The sequence below is a fragment of the Dermacentor andersoni genome, chromosome 6 (assembly GCF_023375885.2).
Source record: "Dermacentor andersoni chromosome 6, qqDerAnde1_hic_scaffold, whole genome shotgun sequence".
NCBI classification, from domain to species: Eukaryota; Metazoa; Arthropoda; class Arachnida; order Ixodida; family Ixodidae; genus Dermacentor; species Dermacentor andersoni.
Window position 1 is genome coordinate 96297843 of NC_092819.1, and position 6000 is coordinate 96303842.

Here is a 6000-nt window from a genome sequence, read left to right on the forward strand (position 1 = left end):
AACTTACACGATGAGTAAACGGATATGCGCAAATTGGCTTTCGGGGAAAGTAATATAAGCCCGTTATAATTTTCGGTGCATAAGGTCTAATCACCTCGTTTGAAAGTGCCTGTATTGGGCGCATATATCACTCCACATGCTCATACGCGTGCTGACGTCGATTTACGCGATGAATAAACGGATATGCGCAGATTGGCTTTCCCGAAAAAGGAAAGTTAAGCATATAGCTATCTATAGAATGCCGGCGCAGCCAAGTGCACTAGCTTCTCTGGGAAGCGCTGCAGATTTTTCGGTAGTGTACTTGAAGTGGGCGACTCAAAACATTTGCGGATGCTGAGAAGGTTGGATGGGTTGTCCTCCCGTTCCCGAGAACCGAGGCGCAGTGACACCCTCTGCTTTACGTGGTGCATCGCGCGGAAGCAATGAGCCCGCTTCTACACGACGTGTGGTGGCGACACGCAACAGGCGTCTAGGAAAGAAGGCAACAATAGAGTTACTGCGCGCACTCCCTTGCTCGCTCTAAGCGGGCTATAGTCCCTAGCGCAGTGATCACACAGTCAAGAACTATAACCGGGCGTGTCCGTACTTATTCTTATTCATACGCTTGAAACACACCGACGAAAGAGATGACTTCACGACAGCAGCGCGAAATGGAGGATATTTTGCTCTCGTATCGTCTTGTCCTTTCCTTCGGCCGTCTCTTTCATGCACAACCCAGTTTATAGAAGTATGATTACACAATTGGCACGAATATTGGGTCCGTCCTGCGTAACGATAACGGAAGCTGAAAGTTGGGCTGAGCCCTTCCGTTTCCGAGGTCCGTGTGGGTTCAATGCAATGGGGCCCCATGTGGTCGCAGCTGCGCTTTCACGCACTGCGTGGTTCCACATTTTTACAACATACTTATGCTCCATGTTAATTTCTGTTTCGCAGTACCACGGTTTACCAGTCAACATGCACGGCGAGTGGCCGAGACAATGTCACGCACAACTTGAGCGATAATTACTGTTTCGTATGCCTATTACTCATTTATGTATTAATATCAGTACCGATCTTTAACAAGGCTTATGGTTGTTACGGCAACGTTTACGGCTAGACGCATGCAAAACACTTCGGAAATTTGGTTTATAACCCACGAGCCGAATCACTATAGCGGGCTCCTTTGTGCGCTGCCTTTGAATGAAGAGACGCGAGCTTGGCAGAATACTTGTTTAGGCTCTTGCAGACACTTTAGAAACGTTGCATACGCACGCGTCGCACAGCAACTCAGGTAGCTCTGAACACAGCGTGGCAACAACATCTTAAAACACTTCTACCTCGGTAGAACTAAGTGTGCACAGTATTACTGACGGTGAAAAGACTTATGTGCATAACGTTGACATTGATAAAACAACTGCCTGAGAGTAACAGTGATGGCTTCTTTGTGACAAGATATTGCCGTAGTACACAACCACCTGAAAAAAGGAAACGAAACTGAACATCTTTATAGACATCCGCATGAGAATGTTGTGAAAACAGTGCTTTATATACAACCAACGAGCGGCCCATTCTAGGATACGCTGCCTGCATGTGGGATCATTAACAAGTTACAAGCAGTTCAAAGTCGTTCCGGACGTTCTGCAACTAATTCATTCCATCGTAACCTTAGTTTTAATACTCCCAATAAATGTTTACTTTGGGATCCATTTCAAACCCGTCACAATTTTTCACGCTTTTCTTTCTGCCCGTGGCAACGTCGACGTCGATCGCCAAAAGTACCTGAAAGGTCCCACTTACTATTTAAAAAAAATGGATAATAACAAGAAAATTAGAGAAATTAAGTGCTGCAGCATAATGTTCCAGTCATCATTTTTTTCCACGCACAATCGGTGAGTGAAACAATTTACCTAATATTTTTGTTACCGCGTCCGGTGAGCCATTTGCCCCCTTAGGCGGCATTTGCATGAAACGCAGTCATGATGCAGGAATGTTAATATACGACCAGTTCGCTTTTTAACTTGTGGCTTGCTTACTTTGGTTGATACGGGCCATGTGACTGTTACAGAGAGTGTAGTGCGATTTTTTTTTTTTTTTTGCAGCTTTCATTACACTTTATTCTACCTTTTAATGCACCGCAGCACCTTCAGCACCTACCTTTTAATGCACCTTCACCGTAAATAAATAAATAAATAAATAAATAAATAAATCAGAAAGAAAGCTAAAAGCTATGCATAAAACTATTGTAATCTTTTTTTATTCCAAATCGGTCGTCCGTGACAGGTCAGATTGGTTCGGGTCCAGCCCATATGGGCGGGCGCCTGTCCCACATGGGCAGCCATTTTGACCTATCATGGAGAGCTAATGGCCGATTTGGAATAAAAACAGATTGGAATAGTTTTACGCTATACCGACCATGGTGGTTCTTTTTTTTTTCCTCCGCACATAGTTTGACCACACAGAGAGCAAGAACAGAGAGAGGTGGGTAAACCTTGAGAAATAAGCAAGCAAGAAGAAGTTGCTGCTGTTTACTGTGGGAGAAGGCTGCTGTCGCAGTACCGGTGTTCAGAGCAGACGGAAATGTTAAAGCCTGCTGTACTGCTTTCTTCTTCCCGCCCACCTATTTTAAACGCACCAACAGCAAGAATGGGAAGAGGTGTACAAACCCGTATTTCAATCCTAAATTACTCGTTGTCACCGGCCAACCACTGCGAAACTGACGTAGGTCGGTGCCCTCTACCTTTCGGCTTGGTATAGAAGAAATGTGCGACAGCAAGTCAGGCGCATTACACGTTTTGTTTTAATTAACAGTCACATGAACGCGCGTGAGGCGGCGTCGCACTCTCACTTACAGCGTTAAACATCAATTCACGGGCAAGAACTTTCATAATTTATTCACTTATTTGATTCCAATAGTTTGTGATCTCCCTGCATCTGAACTGGAAGCGAAATTACCGATGCTATCACAAATAACGGCAGAGGTGCACGTGAGGGGCGGCCTGGAATGGGCAGGGTGGCCATCCTGCGTAACGGCGAGCTATTATTCCATTTTTTTAAAGGCAACGTATGCTGCATATGGTTTCTTCTTGTTTTGGTTTCATTAGATAATCCCAAGGTATTGCGGCCTGTAATTAGGGGTAACGCAGCAAACGAAATTACGAGCACTTTTTGGCAAGTGCTTACAGAGTGCTTAATGCGAAAAACATTCAGTTAATGGCGTTCGCAGTTTAAGCGAATCATTGCGACTGCGCTTCTGGGGCAGTTGCGCCGCCGCTTAGACACACTGTAATTGCGACAGTGAATAGAGCAGTAAATTTCCCAGCGTGCAAGCTTCTGCCGATACACGAGTAGAGAAGAGGCGCCCGGCAATAAGCACATACTTCATTTACTCATGAGCATAAATACATTGGCCTTTACTAGAAAGGCTTGGGGAGGTGTATCCGTCTATGCGCAGCCCGCTATATTAGAAAGGAACGATTTGAATCTACAGTAAAGATTGGAAAGCATGGCTATCGCAGGGTTTATTTTGTTCAGCAGTTAGATTCCGTGATTGAGGTGTGGAATCTAGTAACTTCCGACACTGTGCGTCACTTGAAGAAGATGTACGGGATCGTGACAATGGTTTTTGCCCCTGCGAAGTTTCCAGCTCATATGAAGTTCCAGCTCACGAAGTTTCCAGCTTGCACAGCGCAAGCGACGGGTCATATAAGCGACGGGTCATACTATTTCTTTCTTCTGTGAAGGCTCTGCCGTCCAGCAAATGTTAAAAGCAGTTGGCGTGAATTAAACGAACAGTAGCAGTAGTGTATTAACGATGCAAGAAATTAATTCCATAAACAAGGTTCTACCAGCAAAACTAGTTCCGGAACGTTCTTTAAACAACAGTCTTCGGCGCACAACCTTTGAGCTGTTAATTGCACGAACCGATTCTCGGGTAACAAAATTATCGCGCAGTTCTTATAGCCTAAATCTGCCTCCCCCCCCCCCCCCACCCCACCCCCACCCCTGAATGATGGGGTTATGCAAAGTGTTTTTCCCGGAAAAGAAGCGGACATCGACGAGCGACCGGTGTGTTTCACGTAGGGCTATTCTAGTGGACACGGTAACGCTTTCTCAAAGAATGGCTTTTTACAGTACCGGTCGACTTCCATCGTAATTACTGATGGCTTTTATTATTCAGCATTTATACATATTTTAATTTCTTTGTAGAGTTTATCAAGCCGTTGATATTCTCACAGGGTCATAGGCACTGTTCTTTCGACCGCCCATGGTTGCGTGGCTTCTGCGCTTCGTATTTCGAGCGCGTAGCTTTGTATGCACGGAAGGCTTCCTAAATGCCGCGGCGAATGATGGATTGTGCGGAACGTGTCATGCAGAGCTGCCGAAATTATTGCGACGTAATTCGTCGACCTCCCAGTGATAAATTACGCATTTAAGCTCTGTCCGTTCTCCGGGAACACCCGCCACTCGTTCGACCTCCCAGCAAAAGAATTATCGCTGTCGGGGTTACGATGCGCTAATCGACGACAGTTTCGCGTCATTTCGCTATCTGAGATCGGACCTGCCGACGCTGGCCCCGAAACTACCAGTCACGTTACGAAGTGAATTTGAAGGCGCAGCGAATTGTGGCTGCAGTAAAAGCGTGATGGTCATTTCACTCGGCCCATCCTCGAGAAATAAATAGTTCCGTCTCAGGTAACGGCCGCTCTGAGCTCCCTCTGACCCTTTGGCTTCCCGTTCTGTGCCGCTGCAGGCAAAACGCGCCTGCTGCAGTTAGAGCATAATGGGCCTGATGGCCCTTGAGAATAAACTGTGTTTGAAAGCGTTAATGGCCGCCTGATGCAGCGCTTGCCTACTTAGGACTCGAGTTCGATTCATTGCTGAAGGGACAGTACGCTGGCGAATGGTAACGTAAATATTCGAACGTTCGCATGTGCCGGTACATTACCGTGTAATAAAGTAGCTCCGCGGCTGGAATTTGTTCGTGAGCCTGCACTTCTGGACCAGTGCAAACATTTCTTCTGTTGGTTCGGTTTTAGGTCGGCAAATGATCGCAGCAGAGGTTCGGCGAAGGCACTGCCACAGTTTTTGAGTGCGTCTAAACTTTTGCAAGCGGGTTTAGCCTGTGCTGGTCACTGCCCTGCGATCCTGTGTGGTGATCGTGGCTAACTGTGATCGCGTGTCTGAGCGTCTCTGTCTCTCTTTCTGTACTTTTCTACCTTTCAACCTCCCTCTCCCATTTTCGACAGCGTAGGGTAGCAAACCGAATTTTATGTTCTGTTTAACCTCATGCTCTCCCTCTTCTTCGTTCGTCTCTCTCTCTCTCTCTCTTTACGTCGCTCTTGTTTCCAAGTTTCTAGAGCTGTTCTTGTTGCTGCACTCGGGATATATGTATACCTAGTGCTTTTATAACACGTGCCAATTTCCCTATTCCATCTATCCACGTGGCTTGACCGCATTTTGTCTCTTTACATGCAAAGTGAATCAGATCAACTGCACTGACACATTCACTTTGTAGCTAGGCTTTGTAGAGTGTATAGAGAGTGGGAAAAGAAATGATAAATGAAGGGCAGTGACGTTAACCAGAACTGCCGTTAGATCTGTCTCACCAGATCTAACGGCATTTTATCGTTACAGAAACTAAATAAATACTCACTTGGAATACTTGTTTATAAATCTGTTAACGGAAAGCTCCCATTCCCTATAATTACTACCAGCCAGTATCCATATTCCACGTCTACCCGTTTCGCTTCTACCAACAGCTATTTACTACCAAAACCTAGAACTAATTATGGTAAATTTACTACTATTTTTTCAGCCACACTACTTCGGGACTCATTACCGTGTCATATTAAGATATCCTCTCATTTTTCCACATTCAAATCAAACCTTCGTAAATTTTTGCACTCAATATAACAATTTGATCGTTATCATTTTATTAATAAGTGCTTTGTGTCGTTAAATATTTTACAGCGTAAGCTAGTGACTAACTTAATATGGTGTCTTTTGTGTTTTCATATAGCT